This window comes from Neofelis nebulosa, chromosome 2 (genome assembly GCF_028018385.1).
Source record: "Neofelis nebulosa isolate mNeoNeb1 chromosome 2, mNeoNeb1.pri, whole genome shotgun sequence".
Taxonomy (NCBI): domain Eukaryota; kingdom Metazoa; phylum Chordata; class Mammalia; order Carnivora; family Felidae; genus Neofelis; species Neofelis nebulosa.
Window position 1 is genome coordinate 55,590,641 of NC_080783.1, and position 15,800 is coordinate 55,606,440.

Consider the following 15,800-nt stretch of genomic DNA (forward strand, 5'->3'; position numbering starts at 1 on the left):
GCACATGATCTCATGGTTCATGAGATCAAGTCCTGAGTCAGGCTCTGCCCTGACAGCATGGAGCCTGCTTGGGATTCTCTCTCTCCCTCTTCCTCTCCCCCTCCCCCATTCTCTCTCTCTCAAAAACAAAAACCAAAAAACACAATAATAATAAAAAGAGAAATTAAAAAAAACCAAAAAACCCAGCAGGCCAGATGTCCTACTTCCCATCCAGTAACTCTTTTGTTATTCATAGTGTATAGATGACAAAAGTAGGATTTAGGAGGTTTGTTAAACAGGGTCCTTAGTTTGGTTTCCAAATCTATTTGACCTCAAAGCCCATGAAACAAATTCTTTCACTGCTATTTACCCTTATTTTACTAATAAATCAATGAATAAATGAGAACTCTAGTTTTTTTTTTTTGTTTTTTTTTTTTTTTTACAGGATGGTACATTACTGATGTATAATACAAATTTATAGAGGTTCTTAAATGATATGAAATGTATGGGGCATACAAGCATCATATTTTCCTAGGGAGATATTCAATAGCTTTCATCAGATTATCAAAAGGCTAAAAAAAGTACATCCTTGGGAGTTCATATTACTAAAAGGATCCTTACCAGTACAGGTTAAAAGACAATCCATGGGCACAAAAGCTGTACAACATATTTAACATAATGCGATCACAGGACATTTGATTTTGATGGGAGCATGTGCCACAGCCAGTTTTGACAAGGCCATTTTGGTACCATCACCTCAATAACTTTGCCAATGCTAATTTTCTAAGATTTGTCAGCCACTTTTTCATTCATTATTTGGTTTCTGACTCTTGCTAACATGTTTTGAAAGGAAGCTTGGTAATGTCATAATTCATATTTTAACAGGAAAGATAATATTGGGAATTATGGTTCCCATGACTGCTAATAGGTACTGATTGTCAGCACAGTGGGGACTTTTTGGCAACGACAGGAAACATCAAAGATTTTGCCTCTGCCTTGTGATCTTAAATAATAATTCATTAATCCATGTTGAGTGCGTATAAACTTTTACTGAGACACCAAATGACTTAAGTAGCGGCAAATGTCCTGTTCTCTAGAGGAATTTCCTGTACTGAGCTATGCGGAAGAGTTGGCTTAAAGCCGACAAAATGGCTTAGGTTAAAAATGTTGCAGAAGTGATTCTGATACATTGCTACCAGAAATGTAAAATGGCAGACTGCTATTGAAAATGGTATGGTGACTCCTCAAAAAATTAACAATAAAATTACTATATGATTCAGCAATTCCAATTCTGGGTATACGCCCAAAAGAATGCAAGGCAGGGACTTGAACAGATATTTGTACACTGATATTCATAGCAGCATTATTCATACTAGGCAAAAGGTGAAAGCAACCCAAGTGTCCATCAGCAGATGGACGTATAAACAAAATGTGGTACATCTGTACAATGGAATAGAATTCAGCCTTAAGAAGAACAGAAATTCTGATACATGCTACAATGTGGATGAACCTCGAAGACATTATGCTGAGTAACCTAAGGACCAATATTGTATGATTCTACTTATACTAGGTACCTACAGTAGTCAAATTATATTAGGTACCTACAGAGTCAGATTTATAGAAGGGTGTTTGCCAGTGTCCATGAGGAGGGGGAAACGGAGTTTGGGTTCAATAAGTACAGAATTTCAGTTTGGAAGATGAAAAAGTTTTCGAGAAAGAAAGTAGTTGTCTGGGCTGGGGGCTGGGCAAAATGGATAAAGGGGAGCGAGTAGTACAGGCTTCCAGCTATGGAATGAATAGGTCACAGGGATGAAAGGTACAGCATGGGGACACTGGCTGACAGGTGCTGGCTACACTTGTGGTGAGCACAGCATAACACAAAGAGTTGCTAATCACTATGTTGCACATCTGAAGCTAATTAATATTCTGTGTCAATTATACTTCAATTAAAAAGTGGTTGTCCGAATCCATTTGTGCTGTTATTAACAAAATACCATAAACTAAGTGGCTTAAAAACAACAAGGATTTAGGTGCCTGGGTGGCCTCAGTTGATTTAGCATCTGACTTCAGCTCAGGTCATGACTCATGATCCTTGAGTTCAAGCCCTGCATCTGACTCTACACCGAGAGCTCAGAGCCTGGAGCCTGCTTCAGATTCTGTGTCTCCCTCTCTCTCTGCTCCTCCCCTGCTCACGCTCTGTCTCTCTCTCTCTCTCTCAAAAATAAATAAATGTTAAAGAAAAAATTGAACAACAAGCATCTATTTCTCACAGTTTTGGAGGCTGGGGAAGTCCAGGATCATGACACCAGAAGATCTGGTACCTGGTAAAAACCCACTTTCCTAGTTCATAAATGGTCATCTGCTTGTTTTGTCCTCACATAGCAGAAGGGGCGAAGGGATCTCTCTGGAGTCTCTTTTAATTCCACTCACAAGGACCCACCCATGACCTAATCACCTCCCCAAATACTATCACCTCAGGAATAAGGATTTCAACATATGAATTTTGTTGCAACACAAACATTCAAACCATAGTGATGGTTATAGTACAATGTGAATGTACTTAGTGCCTCTGAAATAAGAATTTACAAACTGTTAGAATGGTAAATTTTATGTATATTTTACAAAAATAAAAAAGTTCCTGTATTATCACCTGTAATAACTTTTATAATATGCAGACATCACTTTTGTGTTATTTTGTGCTCAGGTTTCATTTTCTTTACAAAATCTTTCTTAATCAATTAGAATTGTCACTGCAATCTGTATTACTTCTATATTTATGCATGCATATATTATTGAATACCACCGCACTGTTTATTTGTACTGATTCTGTATAATCTTCGTGGGTGGGGACTATGTCACTTTCATCGTTGCAGTCAGATATCAGGGACCACAAAAACCACTCCGATTGTTTGCTGGGCTTATCATTTCAGTTAAGACCTAAGCCCTCATTATATACATTAAATACAGTTGACTGTGCTCACAGGCTGCCTGAGATAACCCCCTCATGCCAGGTCTTGGATTTTATTATATTTGCCCAAAGAGAACCCAAAAATAATCCAAATGATTTGCAGAGTGGAGTTCCCTTTCTGTTCAATAGAGAGAAAGACTGTACAGAGTTCAACATTCCCAAGGGGAAACCTCTGGGTTTTCCTAAAAAAAGACCCACCAACCTGCTAATGGTACTCTAGGGGCCTGGGGCATTATCTGCTCTGTTCTCCCTGGTGCCGAGTCATACATTAGGAATAGGAAGAGAGGCAGTAGTGTAATTCTTTCAATACGGATGATGAATTAGCCTTGCTGCACAGAGTTACCGCACCTGCCACCTACCTAATTGACTAGCCATTATCTACCTAATCGCAAATATTTCATGATTAAGAGCCTTAAGCAGAATTTTAAAAAACTGTCATCCCTCCAGAATAGCAATGTTTATGTAGACCTTTACCTACATATCAGGGTGCCCATACTTCTATTTGCATCGGGTATTCAGCATGAGTGTTAGTTTCAATTATTGCTCATTCATTGCCACAGGAGAGAAGGAACAGCTGACAATAACTGAGGATTTGCTGCCAGGCCCCAGGCAGTTCAGCATCATGTACTCATTTAATTGGGGTGTGGTAATCTTCGCACACACCTGGTGGTGGGCTGGAGCGAGCTTACACAGGCTCTGGAGCCCCTTGCCTGCCAGACCAGCCTCCAGAGACATCCTCTTGGGAACTTGAAATTGGCCATGATAGAAGTAAGCCATGCAAATCAGCATCCTCCCCCTTTTTAGAGAGCTGATTTTTAAATGTTTGTCAGTATTCCACTGCATATATCCTGTGCTGTTTTTTCTTTCTATTTTTACACTTAAAAAAAAAAAAAATGGATTGCCTAGGTCTGAAACCAATCCCAACTCTGTTATTTCCTAGCTATCAAACATCAGGCAATTTACTTTATTTCTCTATGCCTCAATTTCCTCATCTATAAAATAGGGACAGGCACACCTGGTTGGCTCAGTTGATTAAGCGTCTGAATCTTGATTTCATCTCAGGTCATGATCTCATGGTACATGAGACTGAGCCCTGCATCAGGCTCTGCACTGACAGCAAGGAGCCTATTTGGAATTCTCGCTCTCCCTCACTCTCTGCCCCTTTCCCGCTCTCCCTCCTCTCTCTAAAAATAAATTGGGGTGCCCGAGTGGCTCAGTCGGTTGAGCGTCCAACTTTGGCTCAGGTCATGATCTTATGATCTTGACCCCCACAATCAGCCCCACATCAGCTCAGAGCCTGGAGCTGGCTTCAGATTCTGTGTCTACCTCTCTCTCTGCCCCTCTCCTGTTCACACTCTGTCTCTGTCTCTGTCTCTGTCTCTGTCTCTCTCTCTCTCTCTCTCAAAAATAAATAAATGTTAAAAAAAGTTTTTTAATAAATAAACTTAAAAACAGGGATAAAAATATCTATTTCATGAAGTTGTGAGAAGCAGATGCCATTATTTGTGTAAAATGGTTACTGTTATTATGCATCCTCTTCTGAGCCCCTCCTCCAAATGACTGTCAGGGAGCAGATTTGAGGACACACTGTACCCACGAGAACATCAACTTCCTCCATGAGCAGGTTCAGGACACCTGTCTCCAGAGTACTAATTTTGAGACTGGTTTGATCCATGACACTATTTTATTAAAAGCCCCTATGAAAAAGGTTGCTAATTTTCCATCAAAAGGATCAAGAGTATTTGGGGAGGGGGCATAATTTAACAAAAATCCACAAAATAGAAACTGATGTACCAGTTCATGTATTTAAATGGATTTGGGGCATATCCTTATTAAAAATAAGCCCACACTTAAATATAAAAGAACGATCAAATAACACACTTAAGATTATTTTATTATCAAAAATAATTGAGACACTGATATGAAGTGAAATAATAGGGGTCCTAATAGTTTGACAAACTACATTTGAGGTCCAGATAGTGTCAAACTCATGGTACAACTAACAAAGAAATGGATGTCAGTCAAAAAGCTTGAGCTGGAGCCTTCCTTTTCCAGCAGATCACAAGATCTTGTGTCTCAGGACCTTGGTTTCTTTTATGCAGAGAAAATACTTGAGTTCCCAACTCACTTCACAGGATTTTACAAGAATCAAGAAAAGAAAGAAGTACTTTAAAATGCGCGTGCGCGCACACGCACACGCACGCACACACACACACACACACCACACTGGGGTAAATCTGGCAGACTGAATATAGACAGAATCTGTTTCATCCCAAAATTCCACTGAAAACATCAGTAAAGAGATTTTCTTTTTTTAAAAAGTAAAACCCAAGAGCAGTGAGGCCAGGAGGCAATGGCAACAGAAGTTTGGGACTGGAAAACGGAAAAAAGTATTAAAATGATACCTGGTTCATTAGTGAGTCCTGCCACAAAGATGATGAGTGGAAGTTTAAGAAATTCAAAGGAAGTTTTAATGTGTCACCTGATATTGAATTGAGATGAAAAAAGCTACTTTTCCCCAAATCCCAAGCTTAGGAAATACCAGTGCTGTCTACTACAGAGGTTTTGAAAGGCGATCCGGGACCAACATGCCACCTGGGAACTCATTTCAAATGCAAATTCTTGCCCCTGTCCATACTAGTGGGTCAAAACCTGTGAGCACTCTTTCCAGCACTCTGTTTCAACAAGCCTGACTCTGGACACAGGTGTAAAGGATCGCCAAGCTGGGCCCTGTTCGTCGATGACCTAACACTAACACTAGGGAATAATAATATAGTATTAGACACAGTCACTCCCAAGTAATAGATGTAAAGCCTCAAAAATAAGGAATTGTTAAAATTGTTCCTCAGCAATTCAAAAATATATATAATAAGAATTTCAACTGATAACTAAGGTGTTTAGCATTTAACATTTATAGAAATGGGCTTCATACTACAAAACTGTTACTAAAAACATTAGAAAGCTTATGAAAAAGTATTTTTACTACAAACACAGTATCTCCACCTATGAATAAAAAAGAAAATACAGCAGGGCGCCTGGGTGGCTCAGTCAGTTAAACGTCTGACTTTGGTTCAAGTCATGATCTCACAGTCTGTGGGTTCAAGTCCCACATTGGGCTCTCTGCTGTCAGCACAGAGCACGCTTCAGATCCCTTGCCCCCTCTCTCTCTGCCCCTCTGCCACTCGCACTCGCTCTCTCTCAAAACTAAATAAAAACATCTTTAAAAATGAAATAAAATAAAGCAAAAAGCTCTATCATAACCCAACAGGACTCTATTGTCTACTAATCCCTGCAACTGCAACATTTTTTGGATCCCAGATTCTGAAATGGGCAGAGATAATCCAGTCACCATCTGACTCCATCGGAGGTCAGCAAACTTTTTATGTAAAAGGCCAAACAAAATATTTTAGGCTTTATGAGCCATACGGTCTCACTGCAGCTACTCAACACTGCCATTGTAGTGGAAAAGCAGCCATAGAAAATGAGCACATGAATAAGCATGGCTATGTTCTACTAAAACTTAATTTATAAAGCCAGGCTTGCAAGCCAGGTTTGCCCTGTGGGCTATAATTTGCTGATCCTTGAACTAGATTATTGAAGATGAGTAAGCATTCTTGGGACCAAATACTGCAAAGTACTTTTAAAGATTGTAGATTCCCCAACAGCTTCCCATGGCAGGGCTGTTAATCCACACTGCAGCTGGCAAGCATTCACAAAGGAGATTCTGAATTTAATGCTTCTTGCCAACTTTAGATTTCTCTATCTCCCCTAACATGTAAAAAAGAAGATACTTTATGTTTAGAAATACACAAACTGAAAAATATTAATAGGATAAAGGGTAGAGGGGATTGCTTTGATCAGGGTAAACTTTTTATTAAAAGCCCCATGTGAAAAAGATTTGCTAATATCCAACTGAAACATAACACCCTACATAGTCCAAGACGATTTCAAGAAAATGCATGAATTATTTTAAAAAAGGAAAAATGTAAATTAACTTTATTGGTAAGTTTTGTTACATTTCTGAAATTTAAGAAGATAAAATTAAGGATCAAAAACCGGGGGGAAATTGGTCCAGTCCATGATGGGACAAGTACGAGAGCATTTAAGTAATAAATTCTCAACACGCGCCACTCTCCCCACAGGACCTTCCTGTTTAAACCTAGCTACCTCATCTCTGCAAATCGAAGCAACACTGTGTTTGATTTGCTACAAATTTTGGTATTTCCTCACCAGTTTTTTCTTTTAAGTGTTTTATTTTGGAACAATTTAAGATTTGCAGAGAATTACAAATACACCACAGCAAGTTCCCATATGTACTCTTCCCCCAAGGACTTCCTCCAGTTTTTACAAACTGACAAAACAAGAGATTTTAACCTTAAAGTACCGACCAAAAAAAACAAAAAAACAAAAAAAACAAGACATTTGGAAATAAATTCACATGCTGAATTTGTTAGGTATTGTTTAAATAAATTGTACAGTGCTTCTAAATTCAGTACTCCAAACATGAACATGCAGTCAGCAAATCATCTTTCAGTTCTCAGCTCCTGTTGCCTTGAAATAGGCACCATCTCTGTCGCTTTCTAGCACAATGTTCTTTTCATTCCCTTCACAGCTCTTACCTCACTCAATAGTTACCTTATTTGTTTATTGGCTTATTATCTGTTCCCAGAGACTTCACCAGTTATGATTCCTGCTCTCTTTGTTACCATTCCTGGGTCCAAAATAATGACTGGTTCATATTGATAGATAGATACTCCAGAGACTTTGCTACATGGACGGATGAATGAATGACCAAATGCCTACACAAATGAGTGAACACTTCAGATACAGCAGGGTTGCTATAAGGCACAGGAGAAAAGACACACCATTGTTTCTGAAATCTCAAACCTTTAAAAGTCTACCACCAGCCATACACAGTGAAGTTTTGGGGAGTCGATGTGTTAGTCCATCATCTTTGTAATCATTTCTTACTGGGGCAAAGTTTAGAATTGTTACTCCAATACATCCTTGTTCTCTGAAAGCCAAACCTTTCAAAACGCTGTGTCTTGTGGGTTCATACACACAGTACTTCCTAGCATTACTCATCTGATGTAAAAAGCCAATAAACAAATAATTTTAAATCAAACTCACAGTTAGACTAATTACAGTATTAATCATTCTTCTGTATGTAAAAATATATTGGAAAGAACTCAAATACCTTACGGAGGTGGTTTGAGAATAAGAGGTTTTGAGAAGACAGGTTAAAAGTTTTAAAAGACAAAATAGGGAGTGATGTAGCTCTCCTTATTCCTCCCTTGTGCAGCCCTCGGCTCGGGGTCCAGGAATTACCTGGGTGTGCAAAAAAAAAAAAAAAAAGGAAGGATAGATGGTTGGCAGAAAGGAAGAATGGACAGGAGGAAGGTGGGAGAGACTACCTACACCCATATTCTCTATGAATGCTTACATTTATCCCAGGGTCAAATATTACAAAATGTGTCCAAAAGTCAAAGCACTTGATCACTTGACCAACCAAGGGGTCGAAAAGGTATTCCAAAATATGCACCCATCAAATAACCATCTATCAAATAAAAAGAAGCAAGAAGACAAAAATCCTGGGGCACTTTCAGGCTCTCTGCTTCATTTAGAGTGTTTATCTTTCTTCTATCTCTGGACCTGCACTATGAGGAAGGGTAGACACTAATAAATGCATCCAATGCAGCACAAATCGATCTACCACCCAGAGAGAACAATAATCCCACTGTCGCTTCTGGAACATCTCCTGCTTATGATGTAATGAGTTGCAAATAACTCAAATTATCTGGTAAACTAAAGATTTAATAGACTGAATTTCACTGCCAAGAAACGTATCAACATTAATACTAAAAATGGAGTTGAAGGAAAGATTCATCTTCTAACCTCATGCATGAATTTTAAAAGACCAAAAATAATGACCAAAAAAAAAAAAGGATACATAAAACTCTACATATTTTCTCTGCATAAAAACAGAATAATAATTAGTAGTAGTAATGCTGACTGAGCTTATTCATTTGAAAGTATTCTGTGTACTTAAAGAATAGAGCAAATAAGTTTGTAATCTTATTTTGGAACCAAGGTCTTCAGTGTAAGAGAAAAGAGATACAAACATAAAATCAAACAATATTAAAATTCCATAAAGTTAGCTTGAAAAAACCAGTATGAACTCATATGTATTATTTTTAAATGTATATAAGTTTCTACCCTGCCCCCCAAAAAGCCTAGAATCACTGAGAACCCACAGGAATAAGCCCTCCTAAGACCTAGACTGCAGTTTCTATTTATTTTATTTTGTTTTAATGTTTGTTTATTTATGTTGAGAGAGAGAGACAGAGAGCATACAAGTGTGTGAGCAGAGGAGGGGGAAAGAGAGAGAGGCTCCACACCATTAGCCTGAGCCTGACATGGGATTCGATCTCATGAACTGTGATATCATGACCTGAACTGAAATCAAGAGACGGATACTTAACCAACTGAGCCACCCAGGTGCCCCTACACTCTAGTTTCTAAATTCCATTACCTACTGAAAAGAACCAGAGCTTCTTAGAATGGCTGATACTTAGACTGGGATATGAAATGTACAAGAGAAGCGTGGGGCATCCTGTTGTACCAAAAAGCAGGGTCAAAGAAATTAACAGGACAAGAGTGCTTCTGGGATGTTCTGTTATCTTGATCTGGTTGCTGATGATATGGAACTGGCCAGTCTGTGAAAATTCACTGTGATTCTCTTATGAGAGGCTCTCTTTTCTTTATGTATACACAGGAGCCAACTTGAAGGGGATCCCAGTGTTGTACTTGAGCATCCAGAAAAAAAAAAAATCACCACAACTAATTAAAACATAATATTTTTTAAATCCATGAATATACAATGATACTCAAAAAAAAAAAAAAGGAAACTCTTTAATACCTTTTGAAAAAACTAAAGTACCAACTCTAAAACTGTCTATTAAAAAGGAAGTATTAAGCACTTACTCTGCTTTTTCCTGTATGACTGTATTTCAGGGTAAAATACTAGTTGATCCAAATACATGATGTCTACTTCTAATAGCTTCAGAATAAAAGAGAGATGGATAGATAAATCTGGGGGTATGTATGGGAGTTTACTATTCACTGTCTTTTGTGTAATTTGAAATTTTTCTCAATGAAAGGTATTTTTTTAAGTAGAGAAAAAAAACAGCAAAAGATGAAAAGATTCTTAACAAATCAAAATTTCCTTCTTCCCTACCATTTCATTTATGAAACCTCTGATATTAACAGTATACTTTTCTTCATTCCCAATTTTACTGGATATGTATTTAACATACAACTTATTTTTCAAAGTTGGTCTAAATTTTTCAGATTTAAGGGGGTGACCATTTTTCTAAAACTTCACCAAGCAGAATGAGAAAGACAACGTACAGGTGGAGGACTGGTCTAGGGCATGGCCTTTATCCCTGGACAAAGGTTCTTTCCTGATCCTTTGTTTCCATTCTTGTCATCTCATTGAGGTTCTTCTCACTCCTCTTCCAGTTGGCTACTGGCCTGCTCCCTTCGCCTTGGCCCCTTCAGCATTTTAGAATGAGATGCCTATTGAACAGGAGAGACCTCCTTCAGAGAGACAGAAGAGGAGGGAAAGCCCAGGAGAGGAAGAAAGGGACAGGTAAAATGACATCTGCCTTACCAGTTCTCATTGGATAGTCTCTCCATTGCCACTACCTGAGGGAGGAGTCTCAAGACCCTCAAAACAGATAAAAGGGAACAAACATCAGCAAAAAGTGGAATACTTTATCCTCTATCCATGTTCTCTTTGCTGACTGGTTAGTTGATTTATTGAGTTTACCTTTTTTTTTTTTTTAATTTTTTTTTTCAACATTTTTTTATTTATTTGTGGGACAGAGAGAGACAGAGCATGAACGGGGGAGGGGCAGAGAGAGAGGGAGACACAGAATCGGAAACAGGCTCCAGGCTCCGAGCCATCAGCCCAGAGCCTGACGCGGGGCTCGAACTCACGGACCGCGAGATCGTGACCTGGCTGAAGTCGGACGCTTAACCGACTGCGCCACCCAGGCGCCCCTGAGTTTACCTTTTTCACAACATTTCAACCTGTTTTTATGTCAATAATGACTTCTAAACACCCCCTACTCCATTTTTTTTTTCAGTGCTGGTTGTCCTTTCCTCAGGGAATTAAGTGAAAGGGAATAGAGAGGTGATACCAGGAACTCCAAGGAAAAGAGGCAAAGGTGCTTTCTGAAAGCTTTCCTGAATATACATGCGTACAAACTAATTCCTGTGACAAAAGAACAATATCAGATAAACACATTTTGTAAAGGAAATGAGATGCTGATCACTTGCATTTCCCTTTTTAAAAAAAAGTTTAATTTCCGTCTTATACAGTCAACGCACAACTTGGCAAATATGTGTGGGAACAGATTTCCACTTACTTTATTTCCAGGAACTTAAACCTGACAGTCAAAGGGACTCATGTACATTTCATCTTTGCTTGTGGTCAAGTATCAAGAGATCCTAAGCGATACTGACCTAAGAGATTCCATAAGACAGAGCAAAGCAATGCAGCCAGGCCACTAAACCACTCAAAATAAACATCCAAACCAGCTGGCCTTCTTTCCTGTTTGCTTCAACATTAAAAATCGGTAATCTGAGGCCTAAAATCTGCTTAAGTAACAGCACTACCTGTCTGAAGGTAATTGAGTTGTTGGGACAAGAACTGCTATTTTAGGATCAAAATCAGTTTCCTCCATCTGTAAACTCTGATCAAATAATTCATGTTTGAGTTTAGCTAATGCAGACAGAAAAGGACCCAATGATTTGAAATATCTTCATGGCTAAAGTTCTTTATTACCGTACGAAAGTTTGATTCAGTATCAAATTAACAGGAATACCCCTGTAAATAGTTCAGCTCCTAACAATATACAGTGATCAAAGATGGGGAAAGAGACACTTTGTGATGAACTACAACCAATGTGCTTGAGGGTACATCTGATTCTGATGGTGAGATTTCTCAATGTCAAAAGTCCTACACAAGAAGATGGCACAGCATTTTGCTCACTGAATCACTCTGGTGTCCAGACTGAGTAGGGAGCTGGTCAATGGACTCTAATTCCTATGGGCGTCATTCAAAAAGAGTCCAAATCAATGAATCAGTTTTGCCTCCCAGGGACCAAAACAGAAAGATTAGGTGATAGAACCCTTGGGTCATGAAATATCAGACTCTGAAATGACACCCTGAAGGTACAGAAAGAATGATTCAAACCCCATCACTATGCAAATGAGATTTCCAAATTAAGAACAACGCACCATTCCGATTTTGGAAAAGTCTTCCTTCTTCACTGGCAAGTTTGGGAGATATCAGCTTCACCTCAGAAAACCACTATTTTTTAAAAAAACACACATTGTATTGTATTCTATTGTATTGTATTGTATTGTATTTCTATTTTATTTTATTGAGAGAAAGAGAGAGAGAGCACAAGTGGAGGAGAGGGGCTAAGGGGGAGAGGGAGAAAGAAAGAGGGAGAGAATCTTAAGCAGGCTCCATGCTCAATGCATAACCAGACACAGGACTTGATCCCCATGAATCTGGGATCATGACCTAAACTGAAACCAAAACCAACTAAGCCAGGCACCCCGCAAAACACACACATTTTATATAAAGTAATAAAATGCCAAACAAGAATAAAGACTAACAGTGTGTTATGTGTAAAGTACATGACAGTGACTTCATGAAAGGAGAGAAGAAACTAATGCCTAAAACAGGAATCTTGACAGCAAAAGCCTACAGATGCCAGGCAGGTAACATAAATCTGTAAGGCTGGTTGGGTTAAATATGTAAGGAATGGTAAAGATTAGCAAACTTCGGTCTTTGGAATAGTAACAAAACCAGATTTTTAATCTTTCAAGAGAAGCCAGGTATCTGATTTTTTCTATGAAGTTTCCAGACTGATCAATGTTGGCAATTCATTCAATTTTAAAAAAGAAAATGTTTACAGGTTAAGAGATTATAGTCTAAAATTTGATCTATGGGCCGGCAGTTTGCAAGCTCTGCACTAAAATGTAATTTTATTTTATTTTATTTTATTTTATTTTATTTTATTTTATTTTATTTTATTTTATTTTATTTTACTTTATTTTATTTTATTTTAATTTTATTTTAACATACATTTATTTATTTATTTATTATTATTTTTTTTTTTTATTTATTTTTGGGACAGAGAGAGACAGAGCATGACGGGGGAGGGGCAGAGAGAGAGGGAGACACAGAATCAGAAACAGGCTCCAGGCTCCGAGCCATCAGCCCAGAGCCCGACGCGGGGCTCGAACTCACGGACCGCGAGATCGTGACCTGGCTGAAGTCGGACGCTTAACCGACTGCGCCACCCAGGCGCCCCACATTTATTTATTTATTTATTTATTTATTTATTTATTTATTTTGAGAGAGAAAGAGAGAGAGAGAGAGAGAGAGAGAGAGCATAGCAGGGGAGAGGGGCAGAGGGAGAGAGAGAATCCCAAGCAGACTCAATGCTCAGTGCAGAGCCTGATTTGGAGCTTGATTTTATGACCCTGAGATCATGACCTGAGCCAAAATCAAGAGTTGGATGCTCAACCCACTGAGCCACCCAGGGGCCCCTAAAATGTAATTTTAAATAATGCAGTAATAAGCAGAAAGTTTCTCACAGAACAATGACGACACTAAATTACTGAGCCTTGGTTTCTGCTCTACCAAGAAGAACCAGTCCATACAAAGAAAGGGTCAGAGGGTATCAAAATAACCGTGGTGTTTCCCAAATTACAGATGTCTACATTATCACCACCACCACCCCTGTGCCCCAGGGCAAATAAGAGTTTGAGAAGAGGACACACAGCTTGTGAGAGCCTCCCAACAACTTTCATGGTACACTCTCCCACTCTGGGGGTCACTGACCTCAAGAAAGTAGAAAGCTTTGCATAACTGGGAGGAATGTGTCCAAATTGTGAAGGCCAAAGTCACTGAGCCTAACATATCAAATAGCATGTGTGAAGTGGCTCTGAAAATAATAACTGCAAATATCAAAGATGACAAGGAGCCCATAGTAAGCATTGCTGGTATCATATTAGTTCAGTTTCTTGGGGGGAAAAAACCAACTTGTTTACTATGAAAGATTATAAAAAATGGATGCATTTTAAGAACGTGTGTATGCATGAATGTATTTGCATATACATATATAATGCAAGCAGGGTTGTCATTTCATTGTTTAGCCTGAAATCTGCAGCTTTATTATTTCAGAAGGGAAGGGGAGTGTCTTATTTCCACATGATGCCAGACTGCAGATAGAAAAAAGTTAACAAATACTTTAGCATGTTTTTCTACTTCCTATCCTTAAAAAAATTTTCAGTAGAACTTTTTATCAAGATGCCTACACATAACCAGGATTACTGTGTATTGCTTTTAGATCAGATATACACAAAAGAAGATATAAAGAAATAACTTCCTGTCATTTGGTAATGTCTCACTGATCTTTTAATGTGATTACTGCCTAATCTAACCCCATTTTTGATCTTAAGCTTGTGTTCTCCTAACTCACCTTGTAACCAGGTGTCAAAGTCTTCCAGGTCAGCGTTAAGGTAAAAGCTGTCCAAAGTGTTTTATCCTCTGATGTCGGCAGCTTTTCCCCCTGGGAACTCCGTCTGTCTATTGACCCCAGTGGGGTTATCTGGTCAATGACAGGAGTGGCTGCTTGATTTCTTTCTCTTGCTGTTTTGCAGCAACGGGCAGAACTGAAAAAGAGAGATTACACTCACATAGTACAACTCCACATAATCTGCATGAGTTTCTCAGGGGGCTGCCAATGACCGATCAGGAAATTCCTTCCAATTTATCTTTTGAGGTGAAAGTTCATTAAGGATGGTGTCTCAGATTTTTACCTCCTTTGCTCAGTCTTACGTAACCTCAAAGATGTAGTCACTGAACTCAGCCATCAGTAACATTCATAACTCCCACCTCACCCAGAGTCTGGAGCATGAAAACTCTCAATTTATACAGCAAATATTTTCTAAAAGGGGACAAAGCATATTTTCCAGAAACATGTTTAACCCTCCATTTAAATGTAAGCCTTAGTTTTTAAAAACCAGTAAGTATGAAGTGGTTTCACCATATAAGCATATAAATGCACTATCACTGTTCCCTGATAAGGACTCATTAATAGTCTGCAATTTGCCTTACAGAGTACAATTGCCAAACTCCTACAACAATCCTCTAGTGAAAGAGCTGACTATACTACCGAAGAATACAATTTTCAACTTGACATTATTTCTCAGAAGGCAGAGAATATTTTACAAGAATATAAAATATGTTCACTTTAAGGCAGAGGAAGAAGAAAAAGCAGGAGGAGGAGGAGGAGGAGATTCAGAAGAGGAAGCAGAGGAGGAAAAAGAGAAAGAGGAAGAAGGAGAAGGAGAAAAGGAGGGAAGGAAGGAAGATAGAAAGACAGACACACAGACCTATTCTAAAGTAGAAGCTAAATTAGTCACTCTGATCCTGAAATGTGACAGCAGTTTCCTTTGAGCAACCTCTCTACCAAGCTCATTTCTTCACAAGTTAGCTTTAAAAATTACTCCCCAGGTTTGATTATCTTTCAAGCCTGTTCTGTCACTCAGGTTTAGTTTTCTCTTTTCACCTATGGAAAAGGAAAAAATAAATGCACACACACACACATTCTGAAAGACAACGTCTTCACGGAAGTGCAAAAGATTGATGTCTACTCAGGATCCTATGCTGTGATAGCTCCTGCAAGTATTATTTTTCTAGGAAAAAAAAGTGTGTGGGGCAGGGAAGGGGAGCGTTCCTAAATCCCCCTACCTCTCTACAAAA

General features: G+C 38.7%; 1 protein-coding gene across 16 annotated transcripts in view; it reads right to left on the reverse strand.

Annotated features, from left to right (window-relative positions):
* The window catches only part of OSBPL6 (oxysterol binding protein like 6), a 218,002-nt gene that overhangs the window by 106,833 nt on the left and 95,369 nt on the right, over positions 1-15,800 (reverse strand). For 13 of the 16 annotated variants that reach the window (XM_058712888.1, XM_058712870.1, XM_058712861.1 and 10 more), the window contains exon 2: positions 14,515-14,707. The exons of 1 other annotated variant lie outside the window; for it this stretch is intronic. The gene's annotated coding sequence lies outside the window, so the exon portion shown is untranslated. Of the gene's footprint in view, positions 1-8,144; positions 8,276-14,514; positions 14,708-15,800 lie in introns of all 16 variants that reach the window. 2 more of the 16 variants (XM_058712839.1, XM_058712820.1) reach the window with 1 other exon arrangement.